At 40.3% G+C, this 24,044-nt stretch overlaps 1 long non-coding RNA gene across 1 annotated transcript in view; it reads left to right on the forward strand.

Annotated features, from left to right (window-relative positions):
* Positions 1-18,413, forward strand: part of LOC123380715 — a 30,459-nt gene extending 12,046 nt beyond the window's left edge. Inside the window, exon 3 of the long non-coding RNA XR_006586784.1 lies at positions 17,556-18,413. This is a non-coding gene — a long non-coding RNA (uncharacterized LOC123380715). The remainder of the gene's footprint in view (positions 1-17,555) is intronic.
* Positions 18,414-24,044: the final 5,631 nt, after the last annotated feature.

The following is a 24,044-nucleotide window of genomic DNA, read 5'->3' on the forward strand; positions in this document are numbered from 1 at the left end:
AGCAGCTTGAGACAAGTTTTAAATAAACGGATCCGTTTTCTGTGAAGGTTTTAGAGGCTAGCTTTGTGGGGTTCAAAGTTTAATAGCGCTCCCGTGCCACTATGGATTGTGTTTTCTTCACTAAGACACTTGGATTTCATAAAGCATATTGGAAACGTTTGTAGGGCAGGGAGGCACGCAACTTGTATGGATGTGTCCGCACAGTTGAAGTCATTAGGAATCTCTCCTAGGAGTGGAAAGAGCTGAATTTTTGGTGCCTAGCGATCCCCTTTTCCAGCCATGAGCTTTAGCTGGGTGGACACATTTGGTCTCAATGGTTCTCCACGCACTATTTTGTAGTGATTTTTTCCTTTTATCTTTTTTAGAGGAGTTGCAATTATTCCTGGGTGGGTAGCAATCACTTTCAAACATACTATACACCTCTTGAGGTTCAAGGAGCTAGTGTGTTACCACCAGCAGACTGGGGCCAATTTTATTTCAACTAATGGCTTAAAGCAGAGTGCTTACCTGAATCCTCAGAAAGACGTAAGACGGAGACTCAAGGAAGAACACTTTGGCAAATATATTCTCCATATGCCGGAAATAGTGATCCAAAAGGTACATCTCAATCCCTCTTGCCCAGTGACTAATGTCACTTGCCCAGTGACTTCTCTTGGCCAGAGAAGACTGTCTCAGATAGGGTCTCTCGTAATTTTAGCATAAATTACCATTTATGGTAATACCAGGCTTCTTCCTCCCTGCCTGCCCTCCCCGCTTTTTAAAGGCCAAACACCGGGGCGCCTGGGTGGCGCAGTCGGCTAAGCGTCCGACTTCAGCCAGGTCACGATCTCACGGTCCGTGAGTTCGAGCCCCGCGTCAGGCTCTGGGCTGATGGCTCGGAGCCTGGAGCCTGTTGCCGATTCTGCGTCTCCCTCTCTCTCTGCCCCTCCCCCGTTCATGCTCTGTCTCTCTCTGTCCCAAAAATAAATAAAAACGTTGAAAAAGAAAAAAAAAAAATTAAAGGCCAAACACCTACTCTCTACTGTAGGTCCTTTTTCTGCATTAATTACTTTAAGATGATAGTTGCAATAGCATCTAGAATTTCCTTCTAGAATTTTTCAATCTTTAATCAGTAGTGTGGAAACAAATGTTTAATGATATCTTTAATAGAAAACGTTGCTCCTGACAGGTTTTTGAGAGTAGGGATAACACACTCTTAATCTTTGATTTCTCCACGCTTAGCAGAGTTTCTGGGGTCCTTCAGGCACTTAATAGGTGTTAAGGGAACAAATCTTACCACATGGCTGATGTTGCAGGAAAGAAAATAACTTTTTAAAAGGGAAAACTAGAAGTGGACTAGGAATGTTATATACACAGGGATGATAGAAACTGTGGTAGAAAATGTGAGACGTGTTCTATAATGTGTTGCCCCTTCTTTCCACCCTGTTCTTTTGTAATCATGTCCTTTAAATTCTTTGGTAAAGAAGGGAATTGTAACTATTAGTTGGAAGTTGACCTATTCTGGGGCACCTGGGTGGCTCCGTCAGTTAAGCACCTGACTTCAGCTCAGGTCATGATCTCCTGGTTCATGAGTTTGAGCCCCACATCGGGCTCTGTGCTGACAGCTCAGAGCCTGGAGCCTGCTTCAGATTCTGTGTCTCCCTCTCTCTGCCCCTCCCGTGCTTGCACTCTGTCTCTGTCTCTGTCTCTCAAAAATTAACATTAAAAAAAAAGAGAGCCTCTTCCTCTAAAAAAAAAAAAAAAAAAAAAAAAAAAAGAGAAGAAGTTGACCTATTTGTCTCCATACTGTAGTAGTGTTCCTGTGAAATACCGGGACACGACTAAGTGTCACCAGTTCCGATTTAGCATGTGTCAAATCATTTTCTCTAGACGGAAAGAGCCTAAGAATGTGGCAGTTGCCCAGGGGTGTTTGTGTTCCTGTGTGGGATACTCTCCCCTCTGTTTGGAGATTGTGGGAACCACAGGGAGGAGAAGAGAGGTTACTTTCTGCCTTTCAATGGCAAATTTTTAGACCTCTACTTTTTAGAACAAGCAAAATTCCTTATAAGGACTATCTTAGCTGTTTTCACTCTGGGACTTTGTACTAGTTGTTTAACCTATTTGGACTGAAATGTCTTCCTCAATTTCTATGAAAGACATAAGTTTATATGGCTGCATTAGATATGGTCAAAATTAATGCTTTTCTTAGGTAGTGTAAAAATATGAATATTTTTATAAAAATGATATGAACTTCATTATATTTAAAAATCAGACTATGGGGCACCTGGGGGGCTCAGTCAGTTAAGCATCTGACTCTTGATTTTGGCTCAGATCATGATCTCACGGTTTGGGAGATTGAGCCCACGATGGGCTGTGTGCTGACAGTGAAGGGATCTTCTCAGGATTTACCCTCTCTCTCTCTGTCTGTCCCTCCCCTGCTCCCTCTCTCAAAATAAATAAATAAAAATAAACATGAAAAAAATCAGGCTATATGGAAAAATGTAAAGATGAAAGGTAACAAATCAGTAAGCAGTCTTACCACCAGAGATTACTAACTTTTATTAATATTAGAACATGTGTATAAACAGAAGGAGTGACAGATGGATAAAAATGGTTTGGGAAAAACTGGATTGTAGCATATTCACTTTTTATTAACCAAACGATTACAGTTGCTTGAGTGTAACTGAAAAAAATCAGTGAAATAGAATGAGAGGATTGCTGGATTTCAGAAAAATGTCTCTGCCACTGTTGATGGGATTCTGATCGCTCTCTGAAGTACCCCACAATAATTGTCTAAGGCAGTGACCTTACAAATGTTTGTTGAATGAGCGTATGAATATATTTCTGTATTTGTTTTCGAGAATTGATTTTTCTCAAACAGATAATAATTCGGCCTTGCGTGACTTTGAACTCAAGGTCGATTTTGTGTTTGTTCATGGATTATTAATTCTTTTGTAAACATTTATTGAGACCCTATTTCTCAGACACCACGCTGAGGACTAACATGTCACCTGTATCCCCCTGTGACTTACTGTGGATATCCAAACTCCTGCTAGACCTGCCTTTGCCCCTCTTCAGCCTCAACTGCGACTGCCCAGCACCTCACTCTGGGACTCCAGCCACCCTGGCTTCTGGTCTTCTCCTTAAATGCTTCTTCCTTAAGTCTTTCAAGTAGGTTACTCTTTTCTTGGGATGCTAGTCCCTATCTTCTTGATAGTCAACTATTTGTATCAACGTGACCGGTGTCTGTTTGGTTAAACATTATTCTGGGTGTGTCTGTGAGGGTGTTTCTTGACGAAATTAGCACTTGAATCAGTAGACCGAGTAAAGCAGACTGCCCTCCCCAGTGTGGGTGTGTGTCATCCAGTCCATTGAGAGGTTGATAGAATAAAGCCTGAATAAGGTAGAGTTCATTCTCTGACTGTCTTCTTGCTGGGACATTGATCTTTTACTGCCTTTGGACTTGAACTTACACCTTTGGCTCTCTCAGGTCCCCAGGTTGTCAACTGCAGATCGTGGGATGTCTCAGGGTCTGTAACTGCATAATAAATTTCTTTGTCTCTGTCAATAGGTCTATAGATAGATACATAAATTTAGATATAGAGATATAGATTACATACATATTTTCTAATTGGTTCTTTTTCTCTGGAAACCCAAATGAAAATACCCAGCTTCTCTTAATTCATCCTTTAAAATTCTTCTCTTTTTTTGGAATGTTTATTTATTTTTGAAGGAGAGAGAGACACAGAGCGTGAGCAGGGGAGGAGCAGAGAGGAAGGGAGACACAGAATCCAAAGCGGGCTCCAGGCTCCAAGCTGTCCGCACAGAGCCTGATGTGGGGCTTGAACCCACAAACCACGAGATCATGACCTGAGCCAAAGCCGAAGGATTAACCTTTGACTGAGCCACCCAGGCACCCCTCTCAATTGCTCTCTTAACTCAAACATCTTTTCCTAAGGGAAGCCTTCTAGAACTAACCAGATCCCTTTGTTGTATACTTTGTACTTTTTGTGTGTAAGATTTTCACAATGTATAATTGCACACTTGTTTATGTGGTCATTCCACTGTATTTTTTCCAAACTACATGCCACGTGGGCAAAATGCCTGGGTCCTCACATTGAGTCCCCATTGCCCAGCAAGACTTGGCCAGATAGTAGCTACTTAATAAGCATTTTCTTTTCCAAATAGCACATGACAGTTAAATACAACATGGTCCTTATCCTCGAAGAACTTATACTCTACTGAGGCTAAGGGAATTAATTATCGTAGCAGGTGTGACAAGTGCTATAAGAGATGTATATTTGTGCATATTTGTAGGTTGAGTATTTGGATATTCGAAGGATGGGTAGGGAGGTGCTGGAGAATGGAGTGGAGGGTGGAGGGGAAGGTAGAGGTGGTGGTGGTGGGAGAGATGGGACCAGATCGTGCAGAGCAAAAGTAGTTTGTCCAAAGTCACCGTGCAAAATGTTCAAAAGCGTTAAAACAGGGTGACCTGGTCTGCAGATCGTTCAACATGGCTGAAGCCAGAGTCAGGGAGTGGAGAGGAATGAAGTTGAAGAGAATCGTGGGACAGGATATGACAGACTTTAAATGCTCCTGAAAACATATGCTGCATAATAAAGATGTGTTCAAAATGGAAAAGGATCCTTGCATTTAGGGGGGAAAAATAATATGCCTAGCATAAACAGTTTACTTACGGGTTACAAAAGGTCACTTCATTTTTCTCACTAAAAATGAAAACTAATTTCTTATAATGTCAGGTTTTATTTTGGTATTTATATGAAGCCATGGAAGTACAGCTTATTGTAGGAAATAAAACTTTAATTAAACCTGTGGATGAAGGATTCAAAATTAAACATAAGGAACTAACCAGAGAGGTAAACTGGATGCCTAAATGAAAGATAAAAGATCCCTAAGTTTTTCACGTAGGACTTTTAAGAAATGAGTTTCCTTTTTGTGTCAAATGGATTCTTGCTGCTGATAATGAGAGGATTCTAGTATTCTTGGGAAAGTGGAACAGTGGATTAGAGACTCATAGGAGGAAATCCTTTGTATGGAAGGGCATCACCTAAGAAAGTGATGGCATGTAGTGTGGGCTTGCTGTTTATTATTTCTAACCGGTGGACCATTAAGCTGTACTTTGCTCTTCTTCTGTTGATGGAGAGAGGAAGTTTCTTGAAGGCACTAAATTAGTGCTCCTCCATTAGTGTTTCTGACACTAATATTGTCTTAGGAAATATAGATTCTTAGCCTATCTCTGCCGATACGTAGGATTACTAGACCCAGCAACGTGATGAATAGATTCCTGAGTGCCACATTCAGACTTTTGGTGCAGGAAGTCTAGAATGGAGCTCAGAAATCAATTTTTTAAAACCTCCTGACTTGATGTTAGGGATTGATGTCTTAATACAAAGTCTCAGTCCCATACAGGACAGCACTCTGTGCAATGCTGGGAACCTTGAAATGGAGGTATGAGAAATTCCATCCACCTGCCTGGGGAAGGAGCAAGAAAGTAGGGGCCTCTGTTTGGGATGGTAAAAGGGAAAAGAATCTTCTGTGAGAACATGGACAATTCCCAGAGCATTAGGACTCCCATGGAAAATGATGTCACTTGAAGATAAGCTCCCCATCTAAAAAATTAAAAGCTTATATGGGAAAACACCATGAAGGAGAATTACGACTCTGGAGAATTTACACCATAAGGACTAGAGATAGTAATACAATAAGATACCCCAAAAGATAAAAGAGCTAGAAAACATAAGGCAAGAACAGAACCATGTGATAAATGAATAGACAAATTTGAAAAGGAACCAAATAGAAATGATAAGAAATAAAATATAGCCATTACAGGGGGAAAAATCCCTCACATGAGGGGTCTAAGTATAGGTTAGACACACCTACAAGAGACTGACTTCCCCGGGAGAAAGATCTGAGGAAATCATCCAAGATGTAGTGCAGAGAGAAAAGGAAACTATGAAAGAGAAATGACAAGATATACAGCAGAGATTGAAGGAGCATGTGGAGTCTCCAGAAGGAAAAGAAAACACACAGACACCAACATAGGGAAATGGTGGAACGTGCCTATCCAACAGAAATCCTAGAAACTGCCAAGATAATGTATAGATTATCTACAAGGAGTGACCATACACTGTGATGATAGGGTTCTCAGCAGAAATCGGATGCCAGAAGAACACAGAACGATGATTTCCTAACGCTGAACATGAAACTCAACCTAGAATTTTATACCCAAACTATTCAGGAGAGATGATTGGAAAAAAGACACCTCTAAACATACAAAGACTTGAGAGAGTTTGTTCCTTGCAGACCCCGTGGAAAGGGATGGATGTTTCCTTCTTGCTGAAGCACAATACAGATGGAAAGAGAAAGGTGCAAGAGACACTTGATGGGGAAATGGATAAGAATGTTGGCAATTCTAAATGTAGGTTGGCTTAGAAAAGACCAGTTGATGGTGGTTTTAAAACAAGGTGAATCCAAGAGCAGGCAGTGGTAACAATTACAGAGGTAAAGAGGGTGGGGAGTTAGAAATTAAAATATTCCAACTTTGTATTAATGTCAGCAGGATTTAGCTACTTGTTTAAATGTTTATTGAAAATATAACAGTAACTATGAAGAGAATAAAAATGGAAAGCATGACTTCTAAACCAGTCTATAAAAAGAGATAGAACTCAATACAAGGCCAAAAACAAACAAACAAACAAAAAAAGGAGCAAAGAAAAATCAGGGTAAATAAACACAAAATATGATTGTAGAAATAAGTTATAGAAGCATCCACAACAAACACAAATTAAAATTCTTGATTCAAAGACAGCCTCCAAAAACACGAAGTTAAAAAATACAGCTTAAAAGAGATACATCAAAAACATAATGACTACTTCAAAGAAAATAAATGAAATGCATCTTCATGTATCATGGATAAATTTAGAATAAAATGTTCAGTGAAAAATCCCAGTTATAGAATATGTACAGTGCTATGTGAATATTTTAAAACCTAAAATAATACAATATGTTGTTTATGGACACACACATTTACACTAAAAATGTAAAGATACGTATGGGAAAGGAACATACCATCTTCAACATAATAATTGTCTTGGGAGAGAAACAGAAACCATGCAGGGATACAAAACATACTTGAAATGCATCTGTGATGACTTTTCATGTAAAATCAAAAAACCCAGAGAAAACCTGGGAAAAATGAAAAATGCAAAAATGATCTGTGCTGGGCGCTTGGCTGATTGACTATATGCCATTTCTATATGTTCAAAACGTCTGGGGATATTTCAGAGCTTTAGAGTGATGCTTTTGTGTACCTAGTACACAAGTACTACCTAGAGTGAGTAGGGCAGATGATCCTGTGTCCCTTTCTAATTCAGACCTTGTTCGAGTCCCCATGTATTTGAAAAGTGCCTTGTCGGTGCTTGTGTAGACCCAAGTCTCTTTGTGTTTTCTGGAGAAGCTAGTAAGGATTGGGTCACAGAATTGCTGAAGACTTAAAGGGAGCAATTTAATCGTGGGCTGTCACGTTGAATTGGTGGCTTCTGCTTGGGCCATCTGTTCCAGTCATAGTGCATTGAATCCCATCCTGTGTGCTTGGCAGGGTCTCCTTCCCATCATTATCCTTCAAAGAGCTCTGGATTGGAATTTTTAAAAATTTCGAATTGGATGTGAGGGAGAAATCGTTGGTGGGTGAAAGACTGTGGATGACATGTTTTCACCCCTGGCATTTTTCAGGGGGAGAGGGTGTGTGTGTGAAAGTATAATTAGATGATACTTCAGAGTTTTGTCCCATAGAGCTCTGTGGGCATTTCCCCCCTCTGAGCAGAATTATCTCCATTTCCTGCCAATGTGTTCTTTTTCAGTTACTCTTAATATCCCATCCAGAATTAGAAATGGAGAAAATAATTGGGTCAGCTCATTTTCGCTTTGCCAATGCAGGTGTTTTCCAACAACATGTTTTTCATGATGATGCCCAGTTCTTAATAACAAGCCTGTGCACTGTGCAATTATTGTGATAGAGAGAAGATGATAAAACAGCGCCTCTTTTGTGCAGTGAGGGTGATTTCATCACAGCTGTTGTACGTAGCATCTTCGGGGAACTGATGGATTCCCACATCTGCACTGAAGACCCTTGATAAGCCCCCCTGCAGATCAGGAGTGCCAAGGATCTGGAGGCTTTAGGGGATAAGCAGAGCCTCAGGTTGCCTTAGTTTTGAAGCCTTATTTTGAGGTTTCTACAGACATGGCATAGCCATGGGAAGTAGTGTAACCACAACCTTAGATATTTCAAGGCAGCCTTGATTTAGCAGTCTCTACTGTGGTGCTCATAGTATTCAAGAAATGATGGCCATTGTAAGTATAATTCTTTCCAAAATGGGACCCAGCCCCCTTCAGTGATAGGTTATGTGCCTCTTATCATCTGTATTTATTGTGACATCTATCATCTTGTGTTGCAATGACCTGTCTGCCTCTCCCACTAAATTGAGAACAGAGATTGTGTCGTGTTTGCCCTCATTTTCTGAGGACTCCAGCACTATATTTGAAATGTATATGTGATGATTTTTCATATAAAATTTAAAAATCTGGAGAAAACCTGGGGAAAAAATGACAAAATGCAAAAATGATCTGTGCTGGGTACTTGGCTAATTTAATATGTGGCATTTCTGCATGTTTGAAATGTTCGGGGATATTTCAAAGCTTTAGAGAGATTCTTTTGTGCTACGAGGTTTGGGAATGAGTAGGGCAGACGATCCTGTGTCCCTTTCTAGTTCAGATCTTTCAGGGGGTTCCCAGGGGGCAAAAGGGGGCTGGTTCCATTTCGGAAAGAATTATACTTACAATGATCATCCTACATAATTGGTATTAGGTAGATATTTTTGAAAGGATGAATTCAGTCTTAATATTAGGTCTTCATGAAACAGGTGGTTATGATGCCCTAATAGGGGGTACCACAGTTATGTGGCATAATTAGTGCTGGCAAATAACTTCAGAAAAGATAAAAATTTTACTAATCACAGTAAGAATTTGTGTGTGTTCGAGCTGATAAGATACGGTATGGCCATGTAGAGTACAAATGAGAAGACATGTTCCCTGTCCCACAGGAAAGGTAAGACAGAAATAAAGAAAAAAACAAGAGTAATGAAGTGATGCTTATTGGGAATGTTGATAAGGACACTTCAGCAAGCTAGGACGTGACAGTAGTTTTTGGCTAGGTCAGAATAAATTGGTATTATCTGTTTAGGTATTATAATTTGGAGTTTTAGGGAGACAATAAGTGGCATCCCTTTCCCCCCATTTATATAAAAAAATCTCATTGTGAATAAGAACACTCTTTTATATGACCACAACACAATGTATCCACAAATTTAAAATGCATACAATTTAGCATCCATGTTTCTAGTCACCCAGTAATGCCCTTTATAGGTGACTTTTTTTCATATATTGCATTTGTTTATTATATCTCTATAGTTTCTTTTTAACCGAGAAGAGTTTTCCTATTGTTTGACGTGGATACTTGGAAGGTCCTGACCTGGGTGTCTTGTAGAATGTTCCATAATCTGGATTTGCCTATATGTTTCCTTATGATCAAATAGAATGAAACATTTTTCCTGAGAATACCATAGAGGTGATGTTGTGTTCTTCCTGTTGCATCACATCAAGGGGCACATGGCTAACAGTTTGTCCCACTGGTAATAAGGGCAGATTCCATCACTTAGTTCTAGTGTGCGTCTCCAGATTACGGCATTGTAACAATTCCCTGTTTAATCCATAATCTATGGGGTGGTGCTTTGAGACTGTGTGAATATCCTATCCTCAATAAGCTTTCACCCCATGAATTTCACTCAAGGATTTTAACATCCATAGATGATCCTAGCCTAAATCAATAATTACATCAGTGGTGAAAAAATAGTAATTTTCTAATTCTATCCTTTTACATTTCTTAGCTGACATTTTTCTATAAAGATCTCCCTCACTTATTTTTAAGTAGTAGTTTGGATTAATGGGTTTATTTTTTTATTTTTTAAAAAACTTTTTAAATTTAATTTGTTTTTGTTTTTGTTTTTTGCTTTTTGAGAGAGAGAGACAGAGCGTGAGCAGGGGAGGGGCAGAGAGAGAGAGAGGGAGATACAGAATCCAAAGCAGGCTCCAGGCTCTGAGCCGTCAGCACACAGCCCGATGCGGGGCTCAAACTCATGGATGTGAGATCATGACCTGAGCCAAAGCCAGACGCTCAACCGACTGAGCCACCCAGGTGCCCCTGGGTTTATTATTGAATTAACATATAATTTCCTTTTTGCTCAATTTGTTCCAAGTTTGACCAATGGAGTCCTTAGAGCTGACTCCAGTGTTCTTTTGATATGTCTCTTCATTCGAGCATTTCCTTATTGTTTTTGCCTAACAAGATGGTCCAGGCTCATCTTCTACTTTCCCTGTCTCAGATATGGAATCAGCCATTTCTCCAAGGAGTTCTGATTCCTTTTATTAGAGAATAATATCTAGAAGAAGAACTGGACATTAGGTATGCTTATTGCTGTGAGGATGTCTTTGATTCTAGACCTTTCAGTGGACAGAGCTAGGGAGAAAAGGATATTTTAACTCATGAGCTTATATTGATACCTCTAATTCAAATAGAATATCATAGGTTTCTTTCTCACTCTCTGTTACTCAATATTTATATCTCCCTTCTCCTTTTTGCTAACTGGCCTTCCTGCAACTCACTATATTTATGAATTTGTTCTATCTTTAAACACACAGAAAATAGTTTTAGGATTATTATGTTAATATCACTGCCTATGACAAAGCACCAAGTAAAGTTCACGATTTTGGGGCAGTTCTTTGTGTGCTTAGAATCTATCTGAAGTCTATGCAGTCAAAGAACTGTGCTATAAAAAATTACTTGAATTAATTCCTGATCTTTTCTATGTGGCATTGTTATCAACTTGATATACAGTTATATTAATGTGTGTCTGTCTTCAATTGTATAATTTGTTTTTCATTCTGTTGGTTCAATATTAATTTAATTTAATTTTTAATATTAATTTTAAAAAAGAAAAACAGCTATATAATTCAAAAGTCAAAACTATGCAAAAGATATAGTCAAGACTCCTCGCCATCTTTATTTTTTTCTACCTCTATTCCTGTTCTCCCCTTAGATAACTTTTTATTAGATTTTGAGCAATCCTTATGTTTGTGAAAAATGAAGTAAATACATACATGTATGTATGTGTGTATTCTTCCCCTTTACTCTTCTGCAAAACCTATGCTAAATAATTCTTTTGAATCTTGTGTTTTTCATTTAATAATACATCCTGGAAGTTATTCCATATCACTTTATACAGATCTTCCTCATTTTTATCAAATGGCTAACATTACATTATAGCCATACATATGGCCATAATGTATGGCCATACATTATGTGTATGGTACCATAAGTTTGTGCAACCAGTGTTCTGTGAATAGGCCTTTGAACTGTTTCTAACATTTTGCTATTTTAAACAACACGGCAATGAATACTGTGTGCATACGCTGTTTCTTACTTGTAGAGATGGCTTCTCAGGGTAAATTCTAGAAGTGAGGTTTCTGGGTAAAAATTTCCTCACTTGAATTCTGAGTCAGTCTGAAATCGAGAAATCAGGCAGGTTTAGAGGAAAATGTCAGCTCTGGGACTCTTAGAGCAGTTGAAACACCGTGGCCTTGGAGCTTCCTATTGTAAATCCCCAAGTTGACAGACTTAACCATTTAGTCCAGCCCATTCTGGAAAACTGTGGATTGGTCTGCATGGGCAGAGTTTCTACTGCTAAACTTTCAGGTTTTCCCCAGGGGAAGACCAAAGCACTTACACATTGTAGGAATGCAGGTCCCAAGGGAAAGCAAAGAAGCAGAGACACAACACCCAAGTCTTTATCCCAACCCCAACCATCAGTGAAGCCCCTTCTCCTCCCATGGGGAGGGAAAGTGAAGGTCAGGGAGAGGCAGAGACTATTACTCTGACTGATGTCCCTGTATGTGGAAACAAGGAGAGAGAGGAAAAATCTTCCCTCTTTCCAAATACCTTCTAGCTACTAGCGTTGGAGCCCTTTCGGTGGACTCTGGTAGAGTGGGTGAGTGCTAGGAACAGCTGAAGAATAGATAAAAATGAAAAAGCATAGACAAGTAAAACCTAGGAAGCTTCGAGACTGGTACTCACATATTCAGTTGAATGGCCTAAGGAAACCCAGTGTCACTTTCCCTCTCTTTTGGTCCTGTGATAGAATTTAAAATGTAAAATCCAGCGTACCTCCGCCATGACGGTGCATGTAGGGCAGGGATGGGACGTCCCCGTGGACCCTGCCATGCTGGAAGTTGTGTTCTTTGGTTACATGTCCTGTGCTACCATGACCTCATGGAGGGCTCATCGTGTTACACGTGGGTTCGACTGAAAATTTCCTGGCTAGGCGGGGGATGTGAGCGGGGCACGCATTCCTTCTTGTCTATAAAATGCTGCTGAGGCATTTAGGACACTGCTGTGGGGGAGGGGGGTGGTGGTGGTAGCATTTGGAGTTTAAATTCTCCAGAAGCTGTTTGGCAAATAGCTATGCTTTTAAATATTTTGTATAAAGGAGGGTAGTGCTTTGAGTTGTCAAGCTAGTTCGTTGAAGGATAGGACTCCAAAAGAGTTTGAAGAAAACATTTCCATGTTTTCCTTTAGATTATTAAAAATTAAACATTTTCAATAATGTTTCACTGCAAATATGAAAAATTCATACCCAGAGCCTGATAAGATTTTGGACTTTTTTGAAGTTTTATTTTGAAACAGGAATTTTTTCTTACTCATGTGGTAAACGTTGAAACCCTGGAGAAATGTGTAAAGGAGAAAGTGGGAATTCTCCACAGTCCCACATTGCAGAGATCATCTTTTTTATGGTTTGGTATATAGCCCTCCAGCTTTTTGTCTATTGTCTTGGTAGTTGTTCTTTTCTTCTATTTGGGTTGTTCAGTCATATTTCTTTTCCTTGGGTTATAGGAGTTAATAACTTTTCCTTTTCTCTCCTAATCTTGTTTGAATTGTGTTTCTTGCTATGTATACTCAAAAGTATCTTTACTAATACATATTCCCATGCCAATAGTCATTGTCCACTTGTTTTATAGGGTAGATTTTCTTGATATGTAAACTCATGTTTTAAAAATCTATTTATAATTTGTATTTTGAAATTTTGACTTCAGACAATGTGGCCATATGTGGTTTTGTATACTTCCACAGTTGTTGAATATATCTCTAGAGAAAAGTGCTAGGAGAAAAGTAAAAAGGTTCAGACATTTTGGGGTTAGATTGTATCAAATTACCATGGCAAAAATCGGCACTAATTTGTATTCCCACCAACAGGCACATAATGCCCGTGTCTTCCCAGCTAGACAGTAGTTCAGATCTTTGCAAATAGAACAGAAGGAAAACATTTTATGGTTGTTACTTGTATTTTAAAATTATTCCTGTGGAAAAACACTTTTTAACATACTTATTACATGTAGAGGAACAAACACATGGATGATAACAGATTTCTTGTTGTAAATGATCAAACCCGAAGACCATGGAACAGTATTTAAAAATACTGAGAGAAAAACCAACAACCTAGAATTCTATATCCATTGGAAGTCTACCAGGAATTTGTTGTTGTTGCTGTTGTATAAATTGGTAAGGTAATTCAATGCAATTCCAATCAAAATGTCAATAGACTTTTTTTTTTCTTAAACTGACAAGTGGATCTCAAATTCATATGGAAATGCAAAGTGTCTGGTATAAATAAAACAACTTTATTGAAGAACAAAGTTGAAAGACTTAACACTCCCTGACTTTGAGACATATTAAAAAAAATTTTTTTAATGTTTATTTATTTTTGAGAGAGAGAGAGTGAGACAGAGTGTGAGTGGAGGTCACTCACACTCAGAGGGTCAGAGAGAGGGAGACACAGAATCAGAAGCAGGCTCCAGGCTCTGAGCTGTCAGCACAGAGCCCGACGCGGGGCTCGAACCCATGGACCACGAGATTATGACCTGAGCTGAAGTCAGACACCCAACCGACTGAGCCACCCAGGCGCCCCAAGACATATTTCAAAGCTATAGCAACCAGGGCAGTGTGGTATTGGCATCAGGATAGATAAATAGTGAATGGAACAGAACAGGGTTCAGTAATAACCCGTGTGTGTACAATTTGTTTTTGATAAAGCTACAAAGGCAATCTAACAAAAGAAGGATAATTATTTTTCAACAGATGATGTCGGAACAATTAGACATTTCTACTTAAAAAGCTAACTTTGATTCCTGCCTCTCACATGTACAAAATTAACTCAATGGATTATAAACACCAAACTATAAACCTTCCGGGAGAAAATACTTGCGCCTTTGGATCAGGCAAAGAATTTTTTTTAAAGGGCATCAAAAGCACAATCCGTAAAAGAAAAGTAAGACCTTGCCAAAGTTAAGAAAGGTTCCTCTTTGATAGGCACTCTTTTTTTTTTTTTTTAATTTTTTTTTTCAACGTTTATTTATTTTTGGGACAGAGAGAGACAGAGCATGAACGGGGGAGGGGCAGAGAGAGAGGGAGACACAGAATCGGAAACAGGCTCCAGGCTCTGAGCCATCAGCCCAGAGCCCGACGCGGGGCTCGAACTCACGGACCGCGAGATCGTGACCTGGCTGAAGTCGGACGCTTAACCGACTGTGCCACCCAGGCGCCCCTGATAGGCACTCTTAAGAGTGAAAATGCAAGCTAAGGAGAGAAAACATTTACAAATCAATCTGACAAAATATTTATGTCCAGAGAATAATTTTAAAACTCATAAAACTCAGTAACCACAAAACCCAATAAAAACCGTGCAAAGATTTGGACATTTCACTAAAGAAAATATATGGATGGCCAATAAATGTATGAAAAGATACTCGCCATTATCATCATGAAGGCAAATGTGAATTAAAATCAACAGAGACTATCACACACGTTTTGGGATGTTCACAATTGAAAATGACTGATCATATCAACGGTTGGCAAAGACGTAGCATAACTGGAACTCTGATCCACTGCCGGCAAGAATAGGAAATGGAGAAAGGACTTTGGGAAACAGTTTGGTAGATTCTTTAAAAGTGAACCACACAGGGGCGCCTGGGTGGCTCAGTCGGTTAAGTGTCCGACTTCGGCTCAGGTCACCATCTCACGGTTCATGGGTTGGAGCCCTGCATCGGGCTCCGTGCTGACAGCTCGGAGCCTGGAGCCTGCTTCGGATTCTGTGTCTCCCCCTCTCTCTGACCCTCCTCTGCTCTCCCTGTCTCTGAAAATTAAATAAACATTTTAAAAAAAATTTTAAAAACTGAATCACACATTTATGATTAGCCACTCCTAGGCATTTACCCAGGAGAAATGAAAACAGAAGTCCATACAAATACTTGTCGCAAATATTGAGAGCACCTTGAACTGTGACAGCCACATCTGGAAACGACCCATTACCCGTCAATAGGTAAATGGAAAAACAAATGGTGTGTCTATGTAATGAAGTAGGACTCGGCAACACATGTAATGCATCATTGATACATGCAACAACATGGATGAATCTCAAAACTATTAGGCCTTGTGATAGAAACCAGACCACAGAAATAGTATGGTATGATAGGATTCCATTTATATAAAATTCTAGAAAATGTAAACTAGAGTGACAGCAACAGCAAGTTGTGGGGAGTGGGAGATAGGGCAGCATATGAGGAAGGATTATAAAGCAGTACAAGGAAACATTTGTGATGTGTAATGGAGACATTCATTACCTTGATTATCTTGTTGGTTTCACAAGGGTCTATATGTCAAAACTTACAATGTATTCCTTATGGGTGTGTAGTTTATTCCATGTCTATAATGCTTCAATAAAGGGTTTTTCTGTTGTTTTGTTTTAAAGCTGGCACTGAAGAAACCGTTAACCACAGGTGCATTGATCTAGAACATGGGCTTTGGAGGTTGATACACTGGGGTAACACCCTAACTCTGAATCTTGGAAAAATGTCTTTCTAGAAATCTCCATTTCTTTATGGTAGAGGATAATGGTGAATTAGAAAATGTATTCTGCACACAGAATGGGGATAATCATGCTTCAACAGAGTTGTGATAAGGATCACTTGTACTATATATAATAGTACAATTATATAAATTGAATGCCATTATAGAAAAGGGAACACTTGTACACTGTTGATGGGAATGTAAATTGCTTCAGCCACTATAGAACACAGTGTGGAGGTAACTCAGAGAATTAAAAATAGAACTGCCGTGTGATCTAGCAATTCTACTGGGTGTGTATCCAAAGGAAATGAAAATAAGAAATCAAAATATCTGGGCTTCCATGTTCATTGCAGCATTATTCACAATAGCCAAGGTATGGAAACAACCTAAGTGTCCATCAACAGATAGACGGATAAAGACAATGTGATATGTATGTATATGTGTATGTATATACACATATGTATATACACATATGTATATACACATATGTATATACACATATGTATATACACATATACATATACACACATGTATATACACATATACATATACACACATGTATATACACATATACATATACACACATGTATATACACATATACACATACACATATACATATACACATATGTATGTACACATATACATATACACATATGTATATACACATATGTATATACAAATATGTATATACACATATGTATATACACATATGTATATACACATATGTATATACACATATACACATACACAAATGTATATACACATATACATATACACATACGTATATACACATATACATATACACATATGTATATACACATATACATACATACAGTGGAATATTCAAGCTGTGCTTCTGCTCAGAAACAAAGCTGCAAATGTGCCTCTAAGCTTTGCAGAAAATACAACTAGTTGCTCGTGTACCAGGAGCCATACCTTTTGGAATCTCTGCATTGCTGGATTGATCCTGAGACTTCTGTAGGATAAGCTGTATAAACAAACTCTCTTGGGGGTGAATGTTTGTCAGCTGAAACAGAGACCAGCTTCTAGAGCCTGGTTTACAGATCGTGGTTCCTGTGCTACACAAATCCTGCCTTGTTCCCAAAGCTACATCCTGTAAGAAGGGGTTTGAGGGTTGATGGACGTGGCTTTTAACAGATGACAGAAAGGGCGATGCCAATTAATGTAAGCCTGATCCCCAGGGGCCTCATGAAGGCTGCCCATTGTTTCACATTTTAGAAATGGTAGTACTCGAGACCGTGCCTTGGATAGGGTACTGTTTCTGCCGGCTTTGTAGGAATGATGGTAATGTTATTTGTGAATATTTAATTTTGGGTGCACTGTGATCAAATTTTCATCCTGGTGCCAAAGAACAGTGACTGTTATAGGGGAGTCACTACACATTTTTTTTAAATGACTGATAGACCATTTAAAGTTGTCTGTAATGACTCCAGTATGCCTTCAATTAGAGTGTTTCTAAAGCCAATCAGCCTTAAAGCCTGTAATGTGCCCACGATCTTGTTATGCTTGTGTTTTTTCCCACAGATAGTTGAGCCAGCAGCGCATATCCTGCTCAGTCCACGTCAAGATGGTGATGGTTTGAGCATGTCAGTTATGTGGAAACTCCATGCGTTCTGGGGAGACTGCAGTGAGGGCTCTGTGAGACTGAAAACCCAGCTTGACTGGTTATGATCATAACCATAGCAACACGCCCAGAGCCTGCCTTTTCCTCCATGCTAAATCAATCCTTGTTGAGTGGCTGATTGATCTCTGAAGCCTGCTACTCTAGCAACGACTTATTTTTAAAAATCTATCTATGCATCCTCTACCTGTCCATTCATTTACTATATCTCTTCCTCTGTTAAAGGTGCTTTTCATGTATTCATGCATGTAATTCTCACATACCCTATGCAGTTGGTACTAAGATTATCCAGATTTTACTGATAAGAAAACAGACACAGAGAGGTTAAGCAATTTGCCGAAGGTCACACAGGTCGTGGCTTGTGGAGCTTGCATAAAAAACCTTGTGGTATTTTCCACACCTTGGCCTCATTCATTGATTCATTCATTCATTTTAACAAAGAATGAATGAATTTGTTAGGAATAAGTGGAGTAGGATAGATTTTCTGTTTTTGACACTTACCCTAACCTGTGATTCCAATCTAAGCTGAAGGCAGAAAGGTGAAGTCCCAAAGCAATTCAACTCTGTATGTGTATATGCATATGGCTGCACGAGTACACAATGTATGCCCTATTTGGGGGGCCTGGGGAACCTGATGCAGAGAGGTGTGGAGACCCAGTTAGAGTAACCTGAGCATCCCAGTGAGAACTTGGCCATGACTCTTTTTGGAAACATAAGAATAAGACTTTTCTGACATTAAAAAATTTTGTTTATATGTCTTGGGTGATAATATTCCCTTTGAAGAAGCTTAACAATATGACACAGCTGAAAATTCTCTTGAACCTAAGAAAAGTAACATAGAATAACAGATGTTGACCGTGGAGCATTAAAGTATATTCCAGTGACTACATATATATATATATATAATCAATTAGCTTTTGCTTTTCTGTAGCATTAACCATGGTGATGTTTGGATTGTAAGGGAAAAATAATTAGGCTAAAAAAAGGCACGGTGATTGTAATCCATATTCCACTTTCTGAAACTTCTGTGGGTAAACTTCCCTTAACAGACATAGTTTGGTTTTGCTGATGGCATAATTTTAATAATGAATAATTCAAAGAAGCATGCAGCAAATGTTAGCTGAAGACAGAAAAAAAATATCTTTGAATTCCTCTTTCTTTTATGGGCCTTCAGAAACCACTACCTATCTATATAGAGCCTCTCTCTAAGGGAGAAATGGGTACCATTCTTAGGCTAATGGGAAATAATGGTGTGATCTGTGAAGCTCTTTTCCTGGAAGCTAAGATAGAGATAAGCCACCTGAATTTCTCCACATCCCTGCTCTAGTATCTGGAATATTAGCAAGCAAGGGATGTCCAAATGGCAGGCTTTTTACAGGGGTCGTCAGCAATCCACTCAAGGCAGAGCTGGTCTCTGGTGTGCAGGTCTGGGAGGAAAACCAAAGGGAACACCGACAAGGCATCATTTCATCCAGCAGACCATGCAAGTGAGAATTCCAGCTTGCTCTGTTGTTTTCCAGTTTCTCCACGCCCAGAATGAAAATCTTGTGCTTTCTGGATTCTGAGACAGGCAGCGATGCTTGCTGGAGGGGAGCTGATGGGATTTCATGCTGTCAGTCAGGGAGCCTGGCTGCTGCCATTTTAGCTGACTCCCCCCAGCTGGTGCAGAACCTTCTATAAGTGATGTCTTTGCACTTGGTTGAGCACATATATAGAAACAGACATCTATACAGAGGCAAATGTGTGTAAGTGAATCAAATGGATGAATGTCTTTCTGTCCAGGTATACCTGTTGTTTCTACCTTTGCTACCAAGCCCCATTTCTTTCTTCTGGATCTTTTAGGAGCCTTTTAGTTTAAGGAATTGGCACTGAGAGGAAATGGCAGGGGTGATGGAAGCTTGAGGGGTTGGGAGCAGGAAAGAAAGGTTTGCTTGTCCCCTGAGCAGTTGTGCTCAAATGGGCTGGATGCTCCCTTTGCTGCAGTGAGCATTTGAAAACATGGGGGGTGTTTCTGATTGTCACATGACTGAGGGGGCCCTACCAGAACCTTCTGGGCTGGAGCCATGAATGCAATATGTCCTTTAATGTGGAGATAATTGTATGCAACAAGGACATGCTGTATTAGTTTCTTATGGTTGCTGTAACAAATTGCCCCAAACTTACTGGCTTAAAATAACATAAATTTACTATGATCCCAAGTTTAGCATGGGTCTTGTTGGGCTAAGGTCAAGGTTATCAGCAGAGCTGGCTACTTTCTGGAGGCTCTAGGGAAGAATCCATTCCATTATCTTTTTAAGCTTCTAGAAGCTGCTGGCATTTATTCTTGGCTCTTGGCCCCTTTCCACCATCTTCAAAGCTGGCAGTATAGCATCTTCAAATCTCTCTCTTCTGCCTCCCTCTTTCCCTTATAAAGACCCTGTGATTATACTGGGCCCACTCTGATATTCTAGCATAATCTTTCTATTTCAAGATTTTCTTTTCATTTTATTTAAAAAATTTTTTAAATTTTGGGGCACCTAGCATCTTCAAATCTCTCTCTTCTGCCTCCCCCTTTCCCTTATAAAGACCCTGTGATTATACTGGGCCCACTCTGATATTCTAGCATAATCTATTTCAAGATTTTCTTTTTATTTAATTTTAAAAATTTTAAAAAAATTTTGGGGCACCAGGGTGGCTTAGTTACTTGAGTGTCTGACTTTGGCTCAGGTCCTGGTCTCACAGTTCTTGAGTTTGAACCCCTCATCAGGCTCTGTGCTGACAGCTCAGAGCCTGGAGCCTGTTTTGGATTCTGTGTCTCCCTGTCTCTCTGTTCCTCCCCCACTTGTGCTCTATCTGTCTGTCTCTCTCTCTCTCAAAAATAAATAGACATTAAAAATTTTTTTAATAAAAAATATATTTTTTAAATATTTATTTATTTTTAAGTTAATTTATTTATTTTTGAGAGAGAGAATATGCCAGGAAGGGACAGAAAGAGAGGGAGAGAGAATCACAAGTAGGCTCCATACCACCAGCGTGGAGCCCGATGTGGGGCTTGAACTCACAAACCATGAGATCATGACCTGAGCCAAAGTCAGATGCTTAACCGACTGAGCCACCCAGTTGCCCCTCTATTTCAAGATTTTTAAAAAATGTTTATTTATTGATTTTGAGAGAGAGAGCAAGTGAGAGTAGGGGGAGGGGCAGAGAGAGGGAGAGAAAGAATCCCAAATAGGCTCTGCACTAACAGTGATGCAGGGCTTGAACCCATGAACTGGGAGATCATGACCTGAGCTGAAATCAAGAGTCGGATGCTCAACCGACTGAGCCACCCAGGTGCCCCTCAAGATTTTCACCTTAATCACATCTAAGTCCCTCTCATTATATAGGTAACATAGTCCTAAGTCCCCAAAATTAAAACATAGAAATCTTTGGCAGAGGATATTATTCTGCCTGCTACACATGCCCGCTCCAAGTGTCAAAAGTGAGTTTGGACTTGATGGGCGAAGAGTTAGCTTATGTGCTTTTCTCTCTGGTGATGGCAGGAGTCTTGTGTCTTTCTGGTTAGATAGGCCTGATGATTTGACAGGGGCTTTTGGCCACTGCATGTGTAATGAGTGGGGTGTTCCAAGCCAAACAAACTTTCCAGCCTCCTAGGAGGAGTGTTGGGAAGTATCAATCATCAATACCCCTTTACCCAGTCTTTCTCTCTGAACGATCAGTATGAGGTCCCAGATGTTTTTCAAGTCTCAATACATCTTTGACTGGAGGTTCCATGGTATGGCCAAATGAAGTATTCTTTCTTCCCAGGAACAATCCCTATACCCTTCCTTCATTGCCTAGCCCAGCCCAGCTGACCAGTTTCCTTACTGGCTTCATTTCCATCCCTGCTCACCCATTTCCCCCACATCTACTTGAATTTATCTAAACCGTTGGTGGGTTTGTGGGTTTTGTGTTCTTCTTTACACTCTGTGTAATGTCCAGTCTTTTTTCCAATAAGTACTTTAATGATTAGAAACTCCTCTAACAAACTCCCCAGATCATAACCATCAAGGGCATCCTCTCTGGCTTCTAGGACTTAACTTTCCTTTCCAGTATGAGCTATGCTTTTTCTCAGTGCCCTGCTGGATGTCATGATCCACCTCTACCCTAACACCCACTCATTCATTCCTTTGCAACAATTATTTGTGTTCCAGCTATGAGGAGGACCCTGTGTTGTCGTGCTGCAGAACATCTACTGTTTACATTTCTGTCTCCCTTCATAGGCTGAGTTCTACATGAAGTATAAATTTATGCAGACTGAATCTCTAAAAGCAATGCTGATACACAGATATCAAGTTTACTACAGTGCAAGAGGAGATGCATTTTCTAGGAGGAAGACAAAGTTTGACAGCTGCTCCGAGTTGGCATGCTGTTTTGCTGTATAATAGTTTGACTATATAATTGCCTCATGGATGGGTATGACCTTGAGATACCCGTCTCGATTTTGGTTTCTTGGCCTAGCTATTTTCATATCATTTTCTGAGTTTAGCATGGCCAGAGTGACATTGAGCCCCTGATCAAAGGCCAGCTGATGAGACCTTGATGTAGCTCTGGTGGTGGAAGTCAAGCTTATAAATTCAGTCAAGGGTCTTCCCAGGCTTGATTCCATCCTTTCCCTCTGCTGGAACAGCGCTTCTTCTGGAAAGGACAATGTGTGGAAAGGTGAGCTCCAATAACTCACCTAAGGGAGCAGAAGCCCTCTTGGCCACCTGGCCCATTTGGAACTTAGACCTGTCTCTAGAGCCCAACTCAGAGGGACTGGCTAAGGTCTTAGGACTCCCAGTCTGTGACTACTGTTGTCTCCCTGGCTTGTCCTTTCTTGTCCTTGCTTCACCCTCCCCAGCTCTACTGTTTAGGTTCTTGATCTGTCCGTGGCTCCTGCCAATCAGCATACTACTTGTCTTCTAGTCCCTTTCCTATGTCCCTCTCTTTTCTCATCTCAGCTCTCTTCCTCTTCTTCAAACATTTAATGAAAAACTACTCCTGTGTCAGGCAGGCAATTTGATAGATAGTGGCATAGTAAATAACTGATTGATTCATCTGTTTGCCACATATGGGTATCGAGGAGCTACCGTGGGGCAGACATTAGGTCTAGCATGCCCAGAAGATGGGAGATGAGGGAGGATGACAAATTTGAGGAATTAAAACAGGTCCAGCCTGGCTAAGCACAGAGTAGGAAGAGGAGGGCAGTCTGAGAAATGATGCTGGAGGGGTAGGCCGCAGCCAGGACATGCAGGCTCTTGAGAGCCATTTTGGACATTGACCTAAGAGCAGTGGGAAACCATGGCAGCATTTAAGCTGAGGAGTGATATGGCCAGATTTGCATTTTGGAAAGCTTGCTTTGCTTGGAGCGTGGGTGGCCAATTGTGGAGGGCAGGAGTAGAGTCTGGGAGAACATTGGAGTGGCTGCCAAGGGGTGGACTCAAGTGAGGTGCGGCAGAGGGAATAAAAAGGAATGCAAAGATTCATGATGTGGAAATATTCAGGAGTGGAGTCCACTACCCTTGGGGACTGATCAAAAGTGCGGCCCACGGGAGTGGATGACAGTGCCTCCCTTGGAGGAACTTATAGTCGAACATAAGTGACTCCCAGGCTCTGGAGTAGAATAAACAGATGCCAGGAGGGCTGGTACGAACCTCTGGGGAGGGGTATGTGGCTTAAAAAAAATGCTTTCAAATACCTATTTCAAACACAAACTGTAGAAAACGAAGTTCTACAAAACCTTGGTGAGATCCATGGAGAAGCAGGAGGGAGTCATGGGTTATAAAAGGTGTCAAAATCCTGGCATAGTATAGGATGTAGGACATTACAAACAGATTACAAAATGGTGGGATCCTTGTGTGGTCAGGACAAGGGGAAATGCTATTTTGAAAACCTCTAAAGTTTCTTTATTCCATGGTGGAAACAAAGTAATGTTGGGGGAAGACAGGCCTTTGTTTTGAAAGAGCCCTTTGGTGAGCCCCTTCTATGGGGTGCTACTGGGGGCATCTTAGCTACTAGTATTGTACTTGGGATTCTTGTAGCCTTGAAAGAAAGATATTCAAAGTTTTCACATTCCTTATATAGCCAGAGATGGAGGCTTGATGTCTCTGAGGGCCCAGGGATCCCCACTTTGGGGGAAATTACTATTTGATGCTTCTGGCTGTGGAAAAGATGAAAGTATGAGCCAAGCCTGGAATGGGCAGTGAGGCATCCTCTGCATAAGGACGGTGGCTCTGTGGAGGGTACAGGTGACTGCAGAGGTTTTATCACATGACCAAGGGACATGAACTTGGAGGTTTGGTGTGGGGGTTGGGGTGAACCAGCAACCTGGCAGCTGGCTTGGGGCCAATGAGCAAACCCCATGAAATAGTTGGTCCATGGGGCTGTGACAT

The sequence above is a fragment of the Felis catus genome, chromosome D2 (genome assembly GCF_018350175.1).
Source record: "Felis catus isolate Fca126 chromosome D2, F.catus_Fca126_mat1.0, whole genome shotgun sequence".
Classification (NCBI taxonomy): Eukaryota; Metazoa; Chordata; class Mammalia; order Carnivora; family Felidae; genus Felis; species Felis catus.